The sequence below is a fragment of the Balaenoptera physalus genome, assembly GCF_965194825.1.
Source record: "Balaenoptera physalus genome assembly, chromosome: 5".
Taxonomy (NCBI): Eukaryota; Metazoa; Chordata; class Mammalia; order Artiodactyla; family Balaenopteridae; genus Balaenoptera; species Balaenoptera physalus.
Genome location: NC_138884.1, coordinates 88,196,555 through 88,220,403, shown reverse-complemented (window position 1 = coordinate 88,220,403; position 23,849 = coordinate 88,196,555). Strand labels below are relative to the sequence as shown.

At 38.9% G+C, this 23,849-nt stretch overlaps 1 long non-coding RNA gene across 1 annotated transcript; it reads right to left on the bottom strand.

Annotated features, from left to right (window-relative positions):
* Window positions 1–7,260: 7,260 nt before the first annotated feature.
* On the bottom strand, window positions 7,261–22,326 carry LOC309662154. The gene is made up of 2 exons (XR_014264544.1): window positions 17,648–22,326; window positions 7,261–17,562 (listed from the first exon to the last, which is right to left on the bottom strand). It is a non-coding gene; the product is annotated as an uncharacterized lncRNA (long non-coding RNA).
* Between the last annotated feature and the right edge of the window lie 1,523 nt (window positions 22,327–23,849).

Here is a 23,849-nt window from a genome sequence, read left to right as displayed (position 1 = left end):
TACGTTGAATATCATATTATGCTGGTATAAATGAGTGATAGCCAGGGCCAAAGGTTTAAGGAGAATGTGTAAGAGGCAGCGGAGAGACTTAACATTGAGAATGAATCTTCCAGTGCTTTTGGTTGACATTTCTGCAAACAACGTAAAAGCATCTTTCTCAATAGTGGATTATCTTGATTCACTTCATGGAACTCCCAAGGGGAGTGCTGAGAACCTGCAAGGAGGTGGTCCAGGAATTCTGACCCAAATTAAACCTCCAGATGAATGATGCTTATTCATTTGCGAGGCTGTAACAACACAGTTTATATTCAACTTGGTTGATCAGTGACCCTTTTAGGGACATACTTTCATTTAGAGAAGTGGACTCGAGGTATATTGAATGACAATTACCTATAGGTTCAATACCAGGTGATTTACCTTACATATACAAAATGCTGAAGGACGTATTGTTATCTTCATTTTTAGATGAAGAAAGTGACATCTCTAGAGTCCAAAGCCACACACAGTCACACACAGTCCTCTTTACATGATGATAGCAGTTTTGCTGATCTCATAGAACTACCTTAAGGATCAAATAAGGTAACAGTAAAAAAGAACTTTGAAAATGTTAAACTTTCACCTAAGTTTACTGTATCATCATCACTGTAATCATAATGATCACCAACATCACCATTAGATGCCATCAACAATGCGTCACTTTTTTAGAGTCATTAACGAAACTGTCATTTGATAACAAATATTAGCATCAAAATTATTTTACTTGACTTGCAGATAACTTTCTCTTTTTTTGAATTTTTGAATTTTATTTTATTTATTTTTTTATAGAGCAGGTTCTTATTAGTCATCCATTTTATACACATCAGTGTATACATGTCAATCCCAATCTCCCAATTCATCACACCACCACCCCTCCCCCTGCCACTTTCCCCCCTTGGTGTCCATACATTTGTTCTCTACATCTGTGTCTCTATTTCTGAGCTGCAAACTGGTTCATCTGTACCATTTTTCTAGGCTCCACATATATGCATTAATATATGATATTTGTATTTTTCTTTCTGACTTACTTCACTCTGTATCACAGTCTCCAGATAACTTTCATCAAGATAGTTTTTATAATAAAAAAAGCACATCTCATCAGAGACTGAACAATATGATTTAATTTAGCCTGAAAAAGAGAAAAATAAAGATCCAATAACTATTCAATTTATATTTATATTCACTTTAGTTATATAAGCAATCTAACAAGAAAGCAAGAACAGTGAGAAACAGAGGAAGAAATATCATGCTTAACGCAACCACGCTAAGGCAAACATTGTCAACATTTTAGTGTAAGTGATTTCTAGTTTTCTAATATTCATATTCTATATAACTATATTCAGTGTTTGTATAAATATAGATCCTGTTTTTAATTCATAAACATTATATCATAATCATTTTAAGGGGTTGTTACATGATCTTTATAACCTTTATTTAAAACAGCTTCATTATAGGCCACACTTACTATTTAACAAACCTTATTGGTAAATTCTAACTTTTCATAATTACTTATGATTCTGTGATTTAACAAAATTACTTTATGTATGTATTCTATCTTTTTGATATTTTTAGGAGACACTAGCAAAACTTTGTACAAGAACAATTTGTGATTCCAGATTCATCCCAACAGATATTTTTGCCAAAAGTCTATGTTAGTATATAGTGTCACCAACAATCATTAGGAATGCTGGTTTCAACAAACATTTGTTACAATTGTTATATTATTATTTAAATTTTTTTTACTAATTAATAAGAGGAAAATAATGCCTCTTTATTCTAAAATACATTTCTTTGCTATTAGTGAAGGTAAACATTTTTCTGTATGCTTATTAGTTGTATTTGCTCCTTTTTTTTTTTAAACATCTTTATTGAAGTATAATTGCTTTACAATGGTGTGTTAGTTTCTGCTTTATAACAAAGTGTATCAGTTATACATATACATATGTTCCCATATCTCTTCCCTCTTGCATCTCCCTCCCTCCCACCCTCCCCATCCCACCCCTCTAGGTGGTCACAAAGCACCGAGCTCATTTCCCTGTGCTATGCGGCTGCTTCCCACTAGCTATCTATTTTACATTTGGTAGTGTATATATATCCATGACACTCTCTCACCCTGTCACATCTCACCCCTCCCCCTCCCCATATCCTCAAGTCCATTCTCTAGTAGGTCTGTGTCTTTATTCCCGTCTTGCCACTAGGTTCTTCATGGCCTTTTTTTTTTTTTCCTTAGATTCCATATATATGTGTTAGCATACTGTATGCTTATTAGTTGTATTTGCTCCTTTTTTAAAATTGAGATATAATTGACATTAATATTGTGTAAGTTTAGAGTGTACAACATGCTGATTTGATACACTTACATACTGCAATATGACTACCACATTAGCCTTAACTAACACCTCAAATCATGTTTAACAATTATCATTTCTTCTTTGTGGTGAGAATATTTTGTGAATATTCCCATCACATCCTTTACCCATTGATCCATCCCATTCTTAGTGATATTTCCTTAACAACTTATACAAGCTCTTTTTCTAAAGATGGTATTTTCCTCACCATAAACACTTACTAATGTTTTCCTCCTTTTCATGCTTGCCTTTTGGCTTTGATTGCTTTAATGTTTAATATTTTAGTTCTACATTTATGTAAATCTCTTTATTCCAATGTGATTTTTTCTTTCTTTTTTTTTTTGGCACGGGGCGGGGCGTGGGCATTTCTAAACTTAGAAATTTAGGCCCTCTGTAGAGGTTTAATAAATATTCCTTTCTGTTTTCTTCAAAATCTTGTAAAGTATAATTTTAAAATCTAACTCCTTGATCTAGTACAGCTCACAGTTCAGTGATGCCGGTCTCTCTCAGGTCTCATCACTTTCTGCCTTAGGCTCTTCTCCGAAGTTTCTTTACACTCTTCTTACTCTGCCCAACCCCTAAATGTTGGTACTTCTCAGAGATCTGCCCTGACCCTCTTCTCTTTGTCCTGTGCATATTACTGCTCCCTGGGCAGTCTTACCTACACCCGTTAACTTCAGTTACTCCCAGCACGGCTTTGACCTCCACATCCCTATCTCCAGACCCAACTGTCTATGTCAAAAATGCAGAAGTCATCCTTGAGTCCTTCCTCCTTCACATCCTTGACAACCAGATTCAATGGATTCTGCCTCTAATTTAGCTCCTCTCCCTCTGCCTTCATCTGGACAGCTGCAATTGTCTCCTTACCTGTCTTCTTGCCTCCGTTCTCATCCCTTCCAACAGCTCTGGGTGATCTCGTTATCAACAGGCTGCAACCTCCCTGTCCAAAGTTATCTGCTTATCAGCAGGCCAATAAACAATTACAGACCAGGAGTTACAATGAAGTCATGCAGAGAAGGTCCAGAGAGAGGGGTACCTAACCAAGACTGAGATGAGGGGGTCAAAAAGGAGAAAGAGTTGATGGTAACTGTGAACAAAAAGTCAAAAGGAAGGAAAGCAAGGAATTCTTCCCAGAGGAAGCTACGGAGATAGATTCTAGTATCGAACGTGTATTGAGGGCCTGACTCTGCCAGGCATTTTACCTATAATTACCCATTTAGTCTTCTCAGCAATGCGTTGAAGTAGGTACTGTTATTAACCCCATCTTGTAGATGAGAAACTCCAGCAACAAGATAGCAAAGAATATGCCTTCAGTCACAGTGCTAGGGAATGGAAGAGCCAGACACACTAATCCCCAGGTCCATGCTCTTAGCCATTATGCAAAATTGCCTCTTTAGGGGTAGAGGGGCTATGGGGTGGGGAGAGGGAGAAAGAGAGCTTTAGAGATTGAAGATTGACAAAGATATGACATTGGGTATCCTGGTTAGGTAAGCCATTAGTCCCAGTCAGGAATCCTGGGTAATGACCCTACCTTATTGTGTTCACTTTAGAAGGGTGATTAATACTTAAGTGTCTCAGTTTCAGCATTTGAAAAAATTGAGTTCTTTGCGCTTTCTCTTCTAGTCTCTCACCAGTCAAAACTGCTACACCTTAGAGTATTACTAAAATTAAGTGTTATCAGAACCACTAGCATGCGTATCAAGGGATAAGAGAAACTCATCATCTCTACAAACATTTCAAATATTGCTCCATTTCAGAATGGGTGGAGGAAGCTTAGTTTCTAGAGCCCTTGAGCTCTGCAATTTTAGAATCTTATGCAATGTCATTCAGGTCTGGAGTCTGCTTTCCTTCTTCCCCCAGCTTTTAGACCCACCGAAGAACTTCTCAAAGCTTGTGAACCTCATTGTCAAATACTCTATCCATCTTAAAAAGCAGCTTTGGGGAGTATAGTACAGGTTCCTAAAAACAGGAGCAGGCACCTTCAAGAAATGATCTTTCTAACTGGCATCTTTACCTGCCACCTTAGTTCATCCAGTTTAAGGCTTGGGTCTGGACCTTACTGAAAACAAAAATGCTGCCAATGAATTATTCTGGGGGTGAAATGTAGATGACCTCTGCCTCCAATGGTGTCAATTTAATTCAATTTGTCTCCCAAGCATTAATCTTGCTTTGTTTCATTGAAAGAAAATTTTGTTGAGGAACTTTGTGTCAGTGACAAAGTCAATCAAAGGGTGTAAGGATTTCTTTTCCTTCTTTAGGAAGGTATCTTTTAACTAAACTTACACTCGGCCACCTACACTGTTTCTATAGTAATCCATTATTAACCAGGGTCTCCTAAATCCAAAAAATAAGAAGCCTATACTATCAGCCTAGGAAACATTGAAAATTCTCACATTATATGTGAAGCCATATTTTTTCTTGTTTCCTTGCCTTAGTAATTTAAAGCAATTGCTCAGTGACTCAGTGCTTCTCCTTCTAAACTTGTTTGTTGGAAAGAACTTCAATATATGCTGTGGCTCAGAATAATATATCAACATTTGAGAAGGAAATTACAGATTTGGCAAATTCTCCTCCCATTTTGGGAATCCATGTGTAGATCTATGGAATGTTACTATAACCTATCCCTGTATCCTCTTAGACTTTTGTTTTCTATTGATAGCTATATACAAAAGAGGCCAAAGCAATTTGCAGAAAGGTGGTATCAATAATCTAAAAAGAAAATGCCATAGAAGAATTAAATGGCAGCTGAAAATTAGCTGCATTGTGTAATGGATCAGTATGAATTACAAAAGCAAAATAAATCTGAGCATTTGGACAAGAAGTTAAAAACGTAAGAGATGGGAGCATAATTTTTCACCCTAAAACCATTATATAACTCACTTCTTAAACTGTAAGGGAAAATACAACTAACAAGTGTTAATGAAATTAGCCTGTCTTACAGGATAGGATAATATACAAAGAGGCAGGAAATCAGCCTTTGGAAATCTGTTTATCATTATGTATATTCAAAATATTTTAAAAAGTACACTCAGCTCCAAGGCCCCAACCTGTCCTAAGACCAAGAAGGTAGAAAGTGTCTTTTCAAAATTTGATTGATTGGTGATGGTTGCCTATGGAGCTGGGTTGAAAAAGAATTGTGAGGCTAAACCAGGACTCAACAGGAAAGACTGCCAGGACCGATTAGTGGTGTCTACCATGGATGTTTAGGGTTGGGGGAAGGGTGGTACAAAGCATGCTAAATATTTGTCCATCTGAAATCTCAAGGCATGTTTGTGGAACATGAATGAAATGTGTGAACATTCTTGTGCATGTCTCTTAGTATATACATCACTGAGCTCCCACTAGTTTGTAGAGAATGCAAATATTCAACTTCACAAGATAATACAAAATTGCTCTTCAAAGTGGCTATACTAGTTCACACTTCCTCTAACAATGAGGACACTCCAACGTGGAGAAATTTTCCCAAAGTCCCATAGCTATAAGTGATGGAGGCAGATTTGGATACAGGCATATTGTCTCCAGAAAATTTTCTGTTTACAACGGCATTAACTGCCGAGGGATACATGGTGAGCTCACAAGACCCAAGGAAGAGAAGGGGGTTTGGGATAAAATTCAACATATGACAGAACTCCCAGTAAAGTTCTAGTGGCGATAGACAGAACGATTTTGACCAAAATTGAGGTTTCCGTTTGGAGCTTATCACATAAAGAACAAGAATTCTGGATTTGAGAGATAACATTGAGCTTGGCATCCAGTTAGAACTCAATGAGTCCAGCTTCAGAGAACGAACTGTACACTTTGCACATTAACTACCAGTTTCCACCTTAAAGATTATAAAGGGAACTTCACACGCTTCAGTATTTTCTGGGTAGGTTGAAGTGAATAGTCCTCAGAAGGGAAAGGTAAAGCATATTTCCGGAGTCCTATTCTAGGAGGACATTTCTCATCCATGGGTAGAGAGTTGTCCTCCATTTGGGGACATACTGGTTGGTTTTGGTGTAGTGATGAATGACATCTTTTAAGATGTATTAGAAATGGTTTTCAGCTATGTCTGCAGTAAGCAAGTGAGGTGAGAACATCTAAAAATGTTTTAATTGAAAATATATTAATAACAGACAAAAAAATGGGAAGGTGGTAGGTTAAATTAATTGCCTCTCATTTATACCTTATATTTATAAATACCAACCTCTATGTATTTAAGCTGGATTAAGACTTTAAAATCTCTTGGCTTTGGGAGAAAAATAAAAGCAAACTTTTTCCAAGCCACACAGAACACTCAAGCTTTTATAAGTTGCTCCTTTTGCGTTTGTTTGATTTTTTAATATTGTAACATAGGATATAAAGCTTAAAGGATTAGAAACAGACCTAAGGTATGTTCACTTCTCAAACATATCACTTGAATCTCAAATTTAAAATGAGTCCTAGGTTTTGAAATGAAATTGCCAAACTCTTTCTTAATCTCAACCCTAAGGCAACTTTTTTTTAAATATATATTTTTAATTTACCTATTTTATTTATATTTATTTTTGGCTGCTTTGGGTCTTTGTTGCTGCACGTGGGCTTTCTCTAGTTGCGGTGAGCGAGGGTTACTCTTCGTTGTGGTACGTGGGCTTCTCCTTGCGGTGGCTTCTCTTGTTGCGCAGCATGGGCTCTAGGTGCGCGGGCTTCAGTAGTTGTGGCACGCAAGCTCAGTAGTTGTGGCTCGTGGGCTCTAGAGCGCAGGCTCAGTAGTTGTGGTGCACGGGTTTAGTTACTCTGCGGCATGTGGGATCTTCCCTGACCAGGGCTCGAACCTGTGTCCCCTGCACTGGCAAGCGGATTCTTTACCACTGTGCCACCAGGGAAGCCCTAAAGCAACTTTTTTTTTTTCAACATCTTTATTGGAGTATGATTGCTCTACAATGGTGTGTTAGCTTCTGCTGTATAACAAAGTGAATCAGCCAAACATATACACATATCCCCATATCCCCTCCCTCTTGCGTCTCCCTCCCACCATCCCTATCCCACCCCTCTAGGTGGTCACAAAGCACTAAGCTGATCTCCCTGTGCTATGCAGCTGCTTCCCACCAGCCATCCATTCTACATTTCGTAGTGTATATATGTCCATGCCACTCTCTTACCTCATCCCAGCCCACCCCTCCCCCTCCCTGTGTCCTCAAGTCCACTCTCCATGTCTGTGTCTTTATTCCTGTCCTGTCCCTAGGTTCTTCAGAAACTTTTTTTTTTTTTAGATTCCATATATATGTGTTAGCATATGGTATTTGTTTTTCTCTCTCTGACTTACCTCACTTTGTATGACAGACTCTAGGTCCATCCACCTCACTACAAATAACTCAATTTCATTTCTTTTTATGGCTGAGTAATATTCCATTGTATATATGTGCCACATCTTCTTTATCCATTCATCTGTCGATGGACACTTGGGTTGCTTCCATGTCCTGGCTATTGTAAATAGTGCTGCAATGAGCATTGTGGTACATGACTCTTTTTGAATTATGGTTTTCTCAGGGTATATGCCCAGTAGTGGGATTGCTGGGTCATATGGTAGTTCTATTTTTTGGTTTTTCAGGGAACCTCCATACTGTTCTCCATAGTGGCTGTATCAATTTACATTCCCACCAACAGTGCAAGAGGGTTCCCTTTTCTCCACACCCTCTCCAGCATTTATTGTTTATAGACTTTTTGATGGTGGCCATTCTGACTGGTTTGAGGTGATACCTCATTGTGGTTTTGATTTGCATTTCTCTAATGATTAGTGATTTTGAGCATCCTTTCCTGTGTTTGTTGGCAATCTGTATATCTTCTTTGGAGAAATGTCTATTTAGGTCTTCTGCCCATTTTTAGATTGAGTTGTTTGTTTTTTTGATATTGAGCTGCATGAGCTGCTTGTATATTTTGGAGATTAATCCTTTGTCAGTTGCTTCATTTGCAGATATTTTCTCCTGTTCTGAGGGTTGTCTTTTCGTCTTGTTTATGGTTTCCTTTGCTGTGCAAAAACCTTGCAACTTTTTAAAATCTGTTATCTCACTGAATTTCTTCCGTTTCATTTTTTTTATCTTTGGTGAAATTAAACTTTACATTAGATTTGATTTTTATGAAATTTTCTAAAATTCTAACCTCTTGCGTAGTTTCTATTTTTATTTATTATAAATAGGATGACTATTTTTCCCTAAAATTATTAAACACTGAATATAAATTTTTAGATTACAAAAATAACAAAATTCTCTTAATAATTCCTCCTTTAAAGGTAATATCAGACTGAAGGCTACTATTTAAACATCTATTTCAAAAGAAGCATCTGTAATTTTGCTGACTTTTATGGGATCACATTCCCTTCATATTCAGCCAGTAACATATTGTTTGGTCCAAGGTTACATTTGTTTTGCTTTAAATGGCATCATGTGGTTTCATCTCATTTTAACCCAGCATCAACAACTTTTATAGCCCCATGACACCTCCTTATACTCTTAGAGTTCGTGTGTGTGTGTGTGTGTGAAAGTGTGTGTGGATGAATGGGTATAAGCCATCTCTTTCAGATTCAAGTTACTGTTGAAGGCAAGGTCATTACTCACAGGTCCAAGTAGCTAACAAGGCCCAAAATGTGCAAGCAGGGATGCAAGCAGGCTGTTGTGAAGCGGGTCCTTCATCTCAGGCTGCCTAATGTCCACTTCCCATTATCAGTCATTACAACTTGGTCCCTTCCTCTCTGGCTGCCTTTGCACAGATTGATCTGCCCCCACTCCTCTGAGACTACAGTTCAGTTTGTTTTTGGTTTCCTACAATAGCATAGATAGGTTCTGTTAAAGTGCTTTAGTCAGTTACTGTGAAGAATTTCCCTCACATTCCCTTCACCACTGCCCCCAATTTATTAGCCACGCAATATCTCCTTATCTGTTATGAAGTAATAAATAAATAAAATAATGTGAAGAAATCCCAAGCAAATTCAAAGTATAGACCCATTCAACAGTTTTGATTCCTATTCCAGTGGCGTTTCACTTCCAAGCCAGTAATAAATGAGATAAGGCGCCCATCTGGAATGTGGTCATTTATCACCCATTAGGTAAAACCTCTACTGCAACTGTTATCACGAAAGGTTTCAGTAATGAGGAGAACGTGCAATTCTGTCCAGCCTCTCTTTCTAAACTTACTGGGAGCCCTGTGCTATGATTCTGAGCCATAAGGGTTGCTTACCTATTAACAAAAAAACCCAAAAAAAACAAAAAACCACACTCCGAAATGTGTAAACGATTCTTTAAACTGGGCACAAAGCCCGGGAACGAAGCTTCTCTGACCTATTATAACTAACGTTACCACCATTACCTCTTCCCTTCAATTATTCAGGCTTCCTCCATGCCGGGACTGAATTCCTGCTGACAGTAATGTGGCGCACATTCATTAATCATTTTCTTGTCATTGTATTCTGGCAGGGGGGAAGGGAGTGATGCTCGCTACCAAAAATACAATGCCTTCTCTCTCTGATAAATAGGAGAAAACTCTGTAATGAGCATGTTATCTTGTCATGGGTAATTCCATCTTCAATTGTCTTGAGAAGAAGCATATAATATTGGTGCTGTGTATCTACATATCATAGGCATACAATACTGAAAATGTAAATAGATACTAAATTAAAATAAGTGCTTTTAAAAATAGCTATGCAAACATAAACTCTTAGCTATGTTAATAATTTCCGAGTCATGGAACACTGAATTTTTTAAGCAATAAATATTTGATGCATGAAGGCTGACATTTAAGTTTTTATTATTTATATACATGAAAAAGACTCATTCGTGTGTGTATGTGTTTGAGTGCATACAGAAACATTTTTATCTCCCTACCTTTGTTTACATTTATTTGCAAAACCTATCATGCTGGATCACAGCTTTCAAAGATTTCTAGATTGCTAGAAGATTGTCATTGCACACAAATCCAACATAATAATATCATAAAGTCTAACATTTTTTAAAGATGGAATCACTGTTAAGATCCATAAGTCCCATGTATTCATTTTATAAATGAGGAGGTTGAAGTTCAGAAGATTATTATTCAAGAGGCTGGAAGTCCTTGCTGACCCACGTTCCCAGCTTGGATTTTTTCCTAACCCTGTGTTCATCCATGCTCCCATTCTGGCTTAATGTGAAGTCTCAAGCAAGGACGGGAGATGTTCAGTGCTCCCTGATCATCCGTTCAAACCTTGCTCTACTATAGTTTGAGTTTAATGAAAGACTGTCATCCCATTTTTCAGTTGAGAAGGCAGAGTTAGAAAACTTGAGCTAATTAGTTAGAGGCAGACTAGTCAGTCAGAGTTAGGCAGAGAGGGGATCAGTATCCAGGCTGCCTGGCATCTAACAACCAAAAGTGAAGAGTATTACTATTATCAGGTGCCTGATATTCAGCTCCATTTCTCTTCTTTTATTCAGAAAAATATATATATATATGTTTCTTTTTTAGTGTATCTGTGGAAATGGCTGTGTTTGTCTTTATACAGGTATAACTTAAGGGCTGAAAGGGCATTGGCAACGCATGAGTCTGAACACACCACTTGGATTATTCTCCCAGATGTCCTGCCAGTGGTCTCCCTGGAGGTCTCTGGGAGTCATTCTGGGGGTGTATGCTTAGTAGAAAGATGGTTCTAGAATCACTCCAGTTAACTTTTAGTTTCATCCATACCATCTTTCACCTCTACAAAATGATATAGTAAACGCAAACAACACTTACGGTTTTCAACATACTGGCCTGTGGATGAAAAGCATCAGCTAGTCAATTTAGTTGATATGCATAGTGAGAATGGCTTGAGAGAGGTCAGCCCCCACCCACTGTGTCATACAGCAAAGTCAAGTGGAAAAGAAGAGACAACCACCCATTATTTAAAAGGCACCATCTGTTTTGCAAGTTGTTTTCTTCCTTTTGTCCGTCTTTCATCCACACTTCCTTTCATGTTTCATCTTTTATGATTTTTCTTTTCCTGTACACAGTATTGTCTTTCACAAAACAGAGAAACCGAAATCGATTTCTTCTATAAATTAACTGTTACATTGCCCTAACGAATAATTTCCCATTGATGAAATGAACCACAGACTGACAAGCATGGGAATATAGGATACATGGATCTGGGTTTGAGTCCTAATTCTGCCCCAAATAAGAAGAAGCTGGGTTACTTTGGGTAAGTCACTTAACCTCTCTGAGCCTATTTCTTCACTTGTAAAATTGATATCATCAACCAGAGTAATTGCAAGATACAAAAAAGAGACTATATGTGACAGTGCTTACTAAATTAAGTTCTATATAAATGTTATTTTTAATAGTATCAGATTTTAATTAGTTTCTAATCTTGTTTCATATGCAAGGTAAAAATCAATGACTATTGCTATAGATTGCATTATAAGATTTTTATATTCAAGTTTTTGCCAACAATATAACTTGAGATAGGAAATTCTGGCCACAGTAACTTGAGAAATGGTTTTACCATTTGATCCCTTAACCAAATGTTAATGAAATAAATCACTGTAGCATGTAACTCAATTCACATCTCTGCTGATTGGTTTGACACAGAGCTGCCGTTAGTCTGGAAAGAAGATCTGCTTGCAGAATTGAAGTGAAGATGGGGCCCAAGTGTAAACTGCATTTATAAAGTTTATCTGCCATCAAAACCTATCTAAACTTCAACTAAAATTTATAGCATTCTTGGTTACACCATCTCATCAGCACTCCAAGCCACCTTGGGTATTCTTATCTTTGTGTGTCTTATCTGATTGGCTGAAGCAGAAAGAGAAATTATGTTCTACTTCCTGCTGTCCTATCTTTCTGAGCTAAAAGTATCTGGCCCCAGGGTGTCACCATAAGTGAGCCCAGACATTCGTCAAAAACATTGGAGTGCCTTTACTGCGTAAAGGTATCCTCAAGAGTTTTTCCAGAGCTCATCTTCAAGGAGTTTACAATCTTCTGATAAAGAATACTTTGGAAGAGCAGCATATCAACCAAAGTAAATGGCAGTGCACACTTCTAAGGTCACAACAGGTGCAAAGTCAAACACCACTGAAATGCAGATTACAAATTCAGAAGTAATAGCAATATTTTAAAAGGTGGGTTAAGGGATGTGGTGATGGGGAAGATAAAGTTTGTGAAGAAGAAGAAAGACAACACTTAGAATATTGTCACATCAAATAAAGTTCCCAAATTGTTTTTCATAACTTTCAAGGACTCCTCTCTGCCCTCACAATAAAGCTCAAACCCCTAACACAAAGCACGATTCATTGGCAAAGTAGTTATGGAATACTACTCTGAGCCAGGTAATGGGGAGACCATAACAAACACAAACTTCTGAGTCTGATTTTCTACACCTTGCCCACATCTTGCTCTATATAAGAACTTAGTACGTCTATAAAGTTCCCCAACAGTCCCCTAATATTTCTGCTTCCTTGCCTTTGCTCTTCAAAGAATGACCTTCTCTTTCCTTTGAAATCCTTCTCATCTTTCAAGGCTTAGCTCAAAGGCACTGCCTTCGTAAACCTTGGCTAATAAAACTTTTGGGGCCAACTTCCAATGCACTTACTCTGTAGTAGCTGCTACAACAAAAATATGATAGACTGGGTGGCTTATAATCAATAGAAATTTATTTCTTATGGTTCCAGAGGCTGAGAAGTTCAAGATCAAAGTGCCAACAGATTCAGTATCTGGTGAAAGACCACTTCTTGGTTCATAGGTGGCCACCTTCTTGCTGTGTCCTCAGGTGGCAGAAGGGGCAAGAGAGCTCTCTGGGGCCTTTTTTATAAGGGCACTAATCTCATTCATGAGGGTTCTACCTTCATGACCTAATCACATCCCAAAGACCCCACTCCTAATGCCATCACATTGGGGGTTAGGTTTCAACATCTGAACTTGGGGGAAACACAAACATTCAGTCTGTAGCAACCCCTATGATTAACTAATTAATAATCAATTAATAAACAAATTCATTCATTGGGAAGCGTGTCATAAATGGAAAGAAAGTACACCTTGGAGACAAGTTCATTAGAGGATCCAACATTAAGCTATTCATACACACATAAAGGACCATCTCTCTCCCTGCCCTGGTCCTCCTAAGGAGATGATATCACAGGTTTGCTTCTAGTGGCAGCTGAGTCAGTGAGGCCAGCACCCACAGCACTGCTAACAATTGAGGTAGAAGAATAAGGAAAGTGAAGACAAAATGATGAGACTTCAGTTCTGTTCAAAATCTAGTTGTGAAACCAGATATGTAAAAGAAATAGTTCTCACTGATAAATGGACATAATTCCTGAAAGACTTTGCACATGGCAATTTGACTACAGTGTATACTACTTCTTAAAACTGGCACCAAGAGGAAGACCTCAGTCAATGATAATCAGTGAGGTAAATGTGTTTCCTTTTTCCTTTTGTGCCTAAGGGAGATCATGTCCTAAGGCCTTAGCTAATCATCAAAGTGAACTTGGACCCCAAGGAGAAAGCAACCCATTAAAAGGATATAACTGGCATTTGAGATTCAGATTTATTACACCTTTTCAATTTTTCTCTTGAGAGAAATCTATTTAGAAATAATGAATATTTAAAATTAATATTAAAAAGCATATTTTAAAATCTTGTTGAAAGTCTTTCTCCATTTTTTTTCTTTTTTATTTCCTTGTAATCTATAATGAGCAATATTCTGGGCACTGGGAATTGGGAGCCCATGGCATACTTCAAGCTCTTATTTTTCGCTAGAATTCCTCACAAGGGGTAGTTGGTAGGGTTTTCTTTACTCATTTTTTTTTAGTGTAATCTACAACTGTAGTGGGAAAAGTGCCTACAAATATTGCTGATGGGTGAAAAACGGCACATTCTCTGGTAACATTGGTGAGAAGCCAAGTACTGAGTGAACGCTACTATTTGCAAAATGATTTCTGTGAAAGAGCCCAAAACTATGGTTACTGCTTTTCACTTTGCCCTGTTTGATGAGAAATCTCTTTTATAACAGTCAGGTTGTCTGCCAAGCTTGTAGCCTACTGACAAACTTCACTTTGCTTTTTCTTACAATTAATGCATTAGGCATGCTAAGTAGATCTCAGGTTCTATCCCATAATAGGAAGTGGGAAAGTTTGCAGAATCTGCAGGCAGGCTGGGATGGGAGAGAGTCTTTTGAGACCATGGCCTTTAACCTTGATGAGGAGTCTCTCTCCTCTGACTCCTTCGACCCCACAATTGCATTTCATCGGCAAACAGAGGTATCAGTCATGATTCTTAAGTAGTCAACCAAAAGAACCAACTGATTTAAGCAGGAAAGGGATGTATTAAGGACTCTAGGTAGCTTTTGACATTGCTTGGCGGATGGAGAACCAGGCTTGGAGGCTTTGTGGCCAAATATAATGTCCACTGTACTCAAGAGCATGGTCCCAACAGACTCCCAGTACAGCCGGCATTGACAGCACTGGTATGAGCCCTGGATGCACCTTCAGAGCCCCCTCCTCTCCTGGTTCTGGTAGCCACACATCTCTGGGGCTGCCTTCACACAATGGGCTCTTCTCAGTGCCTACTTCTCCTCATCACCACCTTCCAAATCTATAACTTATACATAAATGTCCGGTTAGCAGCACATAGATCCCATGCTTATGCCATAACTGCAAAGAAAGCTGGAAAAATTAGTTTCTGATATCTTCCATAGGGACACTTAAAATAGAGAACTCCCCAAGGTAGCCACGTTCAAAGGCACCAGACTGCAAAAAAGAATGACAAAATCCACCCTTCCTTGGTTTCTCAGCAGAGCTGGAATATCAGCCAACATTCTAGGTCAGGGCGAAGAAGAGGCTCGGGAGGGAATGATGTGTTTCTGTTCAACTCCTCTATTCCCACGGAACCCTTGACACTTATTCTTGACTTATTAGCTGAATGTCTTTGAGCAAATTACTCAACGTTTCTAGTCCAAGCCATCCGCCCAACTGAAGTCCCTCTGATTGCACTCATGCCCTCCAACAGCTCATTTCCATTTCCAGTTGAGCTTTAACAACATAAATCTGATGATGTTATTTCTAGGCTAAAGACACTCCAAAACTGCCTAAACACCTTATGGCAGCCTGCAAGACCCTATAGGATCTGGTCTCTGCCTAGATTCCCTTCAAGGCATCTAGGGGATCATCCTTCCCCTCATTAACTGTTACTCAACCCAACTGATTCTCTAACACAGGCAAGTTTGTTTTGACTCAGAGCCCTTGCCCTGTGGTTTTCCCTACCTGTAATATTCTATCTCCAAATCACTGCTTGGATGGATTCTTCTTATCTTTCAGGTCTCAGCTCAAATGCCACTTCCTCAGAGGGACTTTCCTGACCACCTTATTTAAATTGGACACCCTTCCCAAACTCTTTATACCATACCCTCTTTTCAAAATCATAGTTATTATCAATACCTAGATTATCTTATTTATCTATTCATCAAACTGTCTATTTTCTGTTTGCACTACTGAAAAATGAGGTTCATGTTCATCTTGGTATCCCCAGTGCTTAGAACCGTGCCAAATCCCTAAGCTTCTGGCTTAATTCCTTCTACACTCTTCTCATTCCAGACTTCTCTTCGCCCTACTTCCTTGCACCCTAATTGAGTTCCCTGTCATGTGTTTGAGCAGATGGGAACTCCCACTTCCCCTGAAGCAGATGGCGTCCTTCATGGCTAGTGTAGGCAGGGTATCAGTAGTCTGGGAGTTGAGCACGTGATCAGAGTGTACAGGGCTGTGAAGTTCGGAAGAAGTTGAGTGGGAGAATGGGGAAGAAGGAGATGTCAGACAGGCCGGAAGTCAGCTGGACAAAGATGCGACAAAGGTGGCTATGGACATAGGGTGGATAACAAGAGTCAAGAGTCAGTTGACTTGCTGTCTAGCAAGAGCCTGACCTCAGCTGTCATTTCTTCCTGGATTAGCACAGCAGAGAGAAGCAAACAAGGCCAGGCATAAAAACCATATAGCTCATCAAAGGGCTGTTTCTTAGAGACACAAAGACAGCAGAATTAACTAAAACATCCATATGCTTGGTAATGCTTGTTAATACCGAGTCCCAAGAGCCAATGTAATCCAAATGGAAGAGGGGTCCATTTGGGCTTGAATTATCCCAGTGACATCTGAGCTCTCTGAGTTTTCTTAGCTTTAAAAGAAGGATGGCATATTTTTCCCTTCAAGTAAACCTCTGTTTTAATTGTCTCCTTTTAACATTTAGCTAAACTGACTCCACTTTAAGTATACCTGCAAACGAATATGTCCTCACACAGAAGTGTGTCCTCAGACAGGCATCCACTGAGATCCCTATGTCTTAGAACTTGACCTGAATGTTGTGATGAGTGATGAGTCAGGCAAGAGTTTTCAGTCTTAACTACTTTCTTTTAAATTATTTGAAATATCTAGATAATCACTTGCTAATGGAGAACTAGCCATGATGTTATAAATTGTGGTTTGTGGTTTATGATTGGCAATTGTGTTAACCCAACCCCATAAAGAAGTCCACATCTCTTACTCTCTAATCAAAGAACTTACCAGGGCCCAGAACTATTGAATGGCAGGTGATGAGTGAGCAGGCAGGGAAGTGTTCAACCTCTTAGTTCTTCCACTCTACTCTTGGTCCTCCTGACTGAAAGTTTTCACCCTTGTCCCTCCAAACCATCCTTCCTCTCCCATTTAGTGTCAGATAAGTTTCTGGCTTCTCTCTCCCTCTCCCCAAGGACAGTAATATCTAATCATTCCCCACTTGGAGAGAAAAGGACCTTCAGGCAAGCTTCTTACTTGTCACTTATGTAGAAGACTTGTTTGAATCATTGTTTCTACTTTGATGTGAGGTGGTAGAGGGAGAAAGTCCCTCCTGGGTCAAGAGAGAGAAGGGGAGATAAATGCCCAGAAACAACCACATTATTGCTTGGATATATAACATTTACAAGGCTGCAAACAACAGAAACCACTTGAGGCATTTAGACAAACAAGGGGGACTTCATTATAGAGGAAGTGTTTCTCTCCTCTTTCTATGGCAGGGAAAGACTGGGATGCAGGCAGACTTCAACTGTGACTTGGAGATTCAAGCTCTGTCTGGACCCATTTTCTACATCTTGCCTCTTGTCTATGTGTCTGCTGCATGCCTTTCCCTCTCTCTCACTCTCACTCTTCTCTCTTGCTTTCCAGCTCTTTCTCTCCTTCTGGTGCTTACTGCAGTCCTCGACCTGCTCTGACTCTGTCTTACCCAGCTTCCATTGCTTCTCTGGTGCACGTGGAAGAAACATGACCACTGATGCCTCCTGGATTTACCTGTTACAGGTCCAGACACCCAAATTCCCAGGGAAAGGACTTTGACAAGCCCACCCTTGAACTGATCAAAAGGGGAGGTACTGATTTAGTGTTATATGAACACGGCAGCCAGAGCTAGCACTGCATCCATGTGAAAGTAGGTCACAGAGTGGGAGAGCAAGGAACCAAAGATGAGTGGCACACACAACAAATATCTACCGTATAATTTACTTATAATACATGGCAAATTGTCTTCCTAATTTGTGAGTGTCATGCCAGTTGCATAGTGTATTTCATCTCACTTGAGAACAAAGAGGAACACTAGACCCTTGGAAATATTTGCAAACCTATCTATTAATACAGTAGAGATCATTCAAAATCTGTATCAGCTATACTTAACTAAAGATGGGATCCTGCTTTTATTATTTCAATCGTGAGAAATTTCTTGGTGCTCTGTGTCGTTGCCCACAAGATTAAGTGCTTAATCTACATTTTTAAAAGATGGAGAGCTTTCTTCATTTACTATAATTCTCATGTCTTGAGCCAGATGGAGTAAGGGGATTAGAAAATAATGATGCATAAAGTAAATATCAATTGCTGCTCCTTCTTTTTTTTTGAGTAAAATTTTCATGTCATTTTTTTCCTCCCTCTATCTGTCTTTCCTCAAGGTTCTTCTTCAATCAGTCTTCCTCTTCAAGCCTATATCCTTGGTGACATCACAGTACAAAAATGTAGTAGGTGCTCAATAAATTCTTGCTGAAATAAACTGTGTTTATCTAATAGGTGCAAAGTGTCACATGACTGATTTTGCCACTTCTCCACCGATGCAACAAGCAAATAGGCAAGAGATAGATGTTAGCATATTTATCAGTTTACATGAGAAGTCCTTTATGGATATTTCTGTGGTATTATTCGTGATTGTCCTTGCAACTCTAGGCTGTGAAGGTATTTACTTTTTGCAGAATTAACTGTAGTGTGGTTCCCTTAGCAAAATACTAAAAATATTCTGTTCCACATATGGCTTTCTTGGTGTTAATATGTGCCGTTGCTAGATGCAACTACTTGTCTTTTATTTTGAATATATTCCAAGATCATTTGAAATGGTATGGGCAATTCATTCTAGAAACATGTATTAAGAACTTCCTCTGTGCTAAGTGCTGTGTAATTCCAAATAAAAAGCTCAAATAAATGGTTATGGTAAGAAAATGTTTTTGCTTTTCACTCCTAGTAGACATTCTACATCTTTCCAAAAACCTAACTATTAAGGTAGGCTGTGTAAATTTTAACTTATAGCTTCTTCACTATTCCTATTTCCAAATGATTCATATTTCCCTATTCTTTCCATAATCATAAGAGTTTTCAGAAATTGAAATCTGCTCCCATATCTCTTAGTTATTTTTTCTCATTTTAAAATAGATTCAACTAAGATTTACATGTGCTAGTGGTAAGTGGTTTTGTTGTTGTTGTTGTTGTTTTCCTGACTTCTTAACTCAAATTTTTACTGTTCCCTTCTGGTGGTAGAAGGAAAGAAATATTTTTAACAGAAAAAAAACTTTTAACTGAATATTTAAAAAATAGAGACTATTTTCTAGGAGTAAGTTAACTGTTCTCTCTGTGTTTAGAGTTGTCTGCAAACCAGGTAGTGGAGCGTGGCTGCTATTAGGTGATTTTGGTCACTGTAATAACCAATACGGGGGGCTTCCCTGGTGGCACGGTGGTTAAGAATCCACCTGCCAATGCAGGGGACACAGGTTCGAGCCCTGGTCCAGGAAGCCACAGGGACACAACTACTGAGCCTGTGCTCTAGAGCCCACGAGCCACAACTACTGAGCCCGCGTGCCACAACTACTGAAGCCTGCATGCCTAGAGCCCGTGCTCCGCAACAAGAGAAGCCACGGCAATGAGAAGCCCGTGCAGCACAACGAAAAGTAGCCCCCATTCACCGCAACTAGAGAGAGCCCATGTGCAGCAATGAAGACCCAACACAACCAAAAATAAATAAATAAAATAAATAAATGTATAAAAAAAAAAACAACCAATACTGACAATGGACATGTAAAAAGCTTTCTTGAGGGAAAAGGTCCTTTCCTTAAGAATTGAAATTAATTAAGATATATATCTAATAAGAATGTGAAGGAAGTAGAGATTTTGATTTCTTCTAGCCAACACAGCATTAAATTTTTGCTTGAAAGTCCATATACATTGAAAGAATTAGCAATGCCTTGAAAGTACTCTCAGCAATCCTTTTAATTTAGTAACCTCTTCCTGATGTAAAAATGACTCAAGTGTATGTGTAACCGCTTAATGAATTTCTGGAAAGAAGGGGGGTCTTCATTAAAGCATGTCTGTGAAAACTCTAAATTCAGCACAACACAGGTTTAACTCCAGACGGCTATTAAAGCTTTGACATATTCAACAACTCCATACCCATGAAGTACTGTTTTACTCTCTGATAGACTTTGCATACAATACTAATAGCATATTTAATCACAGGGCTTTAAGGTGTTACACAGCTACATTTGACAATCTTGATTTGTAAAATGAGATTCAGAAAGGTTAAGTGATTTGGATCCTATTCTTTACTGCCCTAATTAAGCTCGCAGGGCCCTGCCCAACCCATATCTGGGAAGAAAACAAACTGTGACACAGATAACACCGTCCATCTGGGTCACTGCAGCAGTTCTGAGTGATCCATCTGTACTGATACCAGAGATAGCGATTGGGAACACCCATTACTGTGCATCTGCCACCTCTACTCACTTTGATCTCCTCTTTTCCGAACTCCTGCTGTACTCATCCTTAATCCACACATTGGGCTATTAATCACGCATAGCTCTGCACTGTTGCTTAAGCATTTCATGTTCATTTATTCTACTGACACATAATTATGAAACATTTACTGTGAAGCAAGTACTATTCTAAACTGGGGTGTGTGTGTGTGTGTTTGTATGTGTGTGTTCTTTTTAATCTTACTCATGTAAATACCTCCATCTTACTCAAAAAGAAAAAAAAGAACTTAAGGGAACTATGGCAGTGAGGAAATATGGTATTACTGTGCTCAGGAACTAAAACCTAGGAAAGAAGATAAGACCAATGTGGTGTTCATTAAGATACTCCACAAATATTCCAGTTCTTTTCTCCTAGGTATATAGTTGAGTTGAAATTACCCTCTCTAAAGTTGGGTGTGATCATGTGACTTTTTTTTTAAATTAATTAATTTATTTATTTATATTTTTGGCTGTGTTGGGTCTTCGTTTCTGTGCGAGGGCTTTCTCTAGTTGCAGCAAACGGGGGCCACTCTTCATCGCAGTGCACGGGCCTCTCACTATCGCGGCCTTTCGTTGCGGAGCACAGGCTCCAGACGCGCAGGCTCAGTAATTGTAGCTCACGGGCCTAGTTGCTCTGCGGCATGTGGGATCTTCCCAGACCAGGGCTCGAACCCGTGTCCCCTGCACTGGCAGGCAGATTCTCAGCCACTGTGCCACCAGGGAAGCCCCATGTGACTTCTTTTGGCTAATGAAACATGAGTTGAAGTGATGTGTATAACTTCCAGGTGGAGGTCTTAAGGGCCAATAAGGCAATTCACCACATTCCTTTTATTCTACCTTAGTGATCATAGAAGTATATGAGAAAGTAGTGCTTCCATCAACCAGGGTTTTAAAGTATCCACTATGAGCAAATCTCCTCTCCCAGCCTTCACTGGATATGCAGCATGAGTGAGAAACTTTTGTTGTATTAAACCACTGTGATTTTTAAACCGTTTTATTGAGGTATAATTTATATACCACAAAATTCTCCTGTTTAAAATATACAATTCAATAGTTTTTAGTACATCTACAAAGTTGTGTAACCATCACCATAATCTAATGTTAGAACACTTTCATCAGAACAACATCATTTAGAAGATTTAATCAACAAGAACTCTCATACCCATGAGCACTCACTCTCCATTTCTCCTTCATCTTCCCAGCCCTAGACAATCACTAATCTACTTCTGTCTCTATAAATTTACCTATTCTGGGCATTTCACATAAATTGACTTGTACAATATGTGGTCTTTTGTGACTGTTTTCTTTCACCAAGCATAATATTTTGGAGAGTCATACATGTTGTAGCATCTCTCAGTAATGTATTCCTTTTTATTGCTGAATACATTGTATGTATGTACCCATTTTGTTTATCCATTCAGCATGTGTTGGACATTTGGGTTGTTTCCACTATTTGGCATTTATGAATAATGCTGTTACAAACATTTTCATAAAAGTTTGTGTTGTTATATATTTTTATTTATCTTGGAATTGCTCTAGGTGAAATTGCTGGATCATATGATAATCATGTTTAACATTTTGAAGAACTGTCAAACTACTTTCCAAAGTGACTGCATCAGGGACTTCCCTGGTGGCGCAGTTGTTGAGAATCTGCCTGCCAATGCAGGGGACACAGGTTCGAGCCCTGGTCCTGGAAGATCCCACATGCCGCGGAGCAACTAAGCCCATGCACCACAACTACTGAGCTTGTGCTCTAGAGCCTGCGAGCCACAACTACTGAAGCCCACAAGCCTAGACCCCGTGCTCTGCAACAAGAGAAGCCACTGCAATGAGAAGCCGGGCACCGCAACGAAGAGTAGCCCCCGCTAGCCGCAACTAGAGGAAACCCATGTGCAGCAACAAAGACCCAACGCAGTTTTTAAAATTAATTAATTAATTTTTTTTAAGAACAAAGTGACTGCATCATTTTACATTCACATCAGCAATGCTTAAAGATTCCAATTCCTTCACATCCTTACCAACAATTGCTATTGTCTGGCTTTTTTATTATAGTCATTTAAGTGGGTATGAAATGGTATCTTACTGTACTTTTGATATGCATTTCCCTAATGAGTAATGATGTTGTTCATTCTTTCATGTACTTATTCATCATTTGTAAATCTTTTTTGGAGAAATGCCTAGTAAATTCTTTGATCATTTTATAACTGGTATATTTCTTATTATTGAGTTAGAAAAGTCCATTATATAATCTATACACAAGTCCCTTATCAAATATTTGATTTGCAAATATTGTTTCCCGTTCTGTGGGTTGCCTTTTCGCTTTCTTGGTGATATGTTTGCAAGAAAAAGGTTTTTAATTTTGACAATGTCCAATGTTTTGATTTTTTCTTTTATTACTTGTGCTTTAGGTGTTATATCTCAGAAAACTTTGCCTAAGCCAAGGTCACAAAGATTTACTCCTATGACTTCTTGTAGGAGTTTTATAGCATTAGCTTTTACTTTTAGATCTATGATCTATTTCAAGTACATTTTTTTTTTTTAAAGAAATTCACGTTCTTTTATTTATTTATTTATGACTGTGTTGAGTCTTCGTTTCTGTGTGAGGGCTTTCTCTAGTTGCGGCAAGTGGGGACCACTCTTCATCGCGGTGCGCGGGCCTCTCACCATCGCGGCCTCTCTTGTTGCGGAGCACAGGCTCCAGACGCGCAGGCTCAGTAATTGTGGCTCACGGGCCCAGTTGCTCCGTGGCATGTGGGATCTTCCCAGACCAGGGCTCAAACCCGTGTCCCCTGCATTGGCAGGCAGATTCTCAACCACTGCGCCACCAGGGAAGCCCTCAAGTACATTTTTATGTGTGGTGTGAGGTGGGGGTCTAAATTCATTCTTTTGCATGTTGATATCGTTGCCCCAGAACCATTTGTTGAAAAGATTCTTATTTCTCCTATTGAATTGTCTTGGCACCTTCATCAAAAAGCAATTGATCATAAACACGAGAATTTCTTTCTGGTCTCTTAATTCTATTCTTATAATTCTATTCTTTTTTAAATTGGAGTATAATTGCTTTACAATGTTGTGTTGGTTTCTGCTGTACAACGAAGTGAATCAGCTATATGTATACATATATCCCCTCCTCTTGGACCTCCCTCCCATTCCCACCCCAATCCCACCCATCTAGGTCATCACAGAGCACCAAGCTGAGCTCCCTGTGCTATACAGCAGGTTCCCACTAACTATCTATTTTACACATGGTAATGTATATATGTCAATCCTAATCTCCCAATTCATCCCAACCTTCTCTTCCCCCGCCATGTCCACATGTCCATTCTCTACATCTGTGTCTCTATTCCTGCCCTGCAAATAGGTTCATCTGTACCATTTTTCCAGATTCCACATATATGCGTTAATATATGATATTTGTTTTTCTCTTTCTGACTTATTTCACTCTGTATGACAGA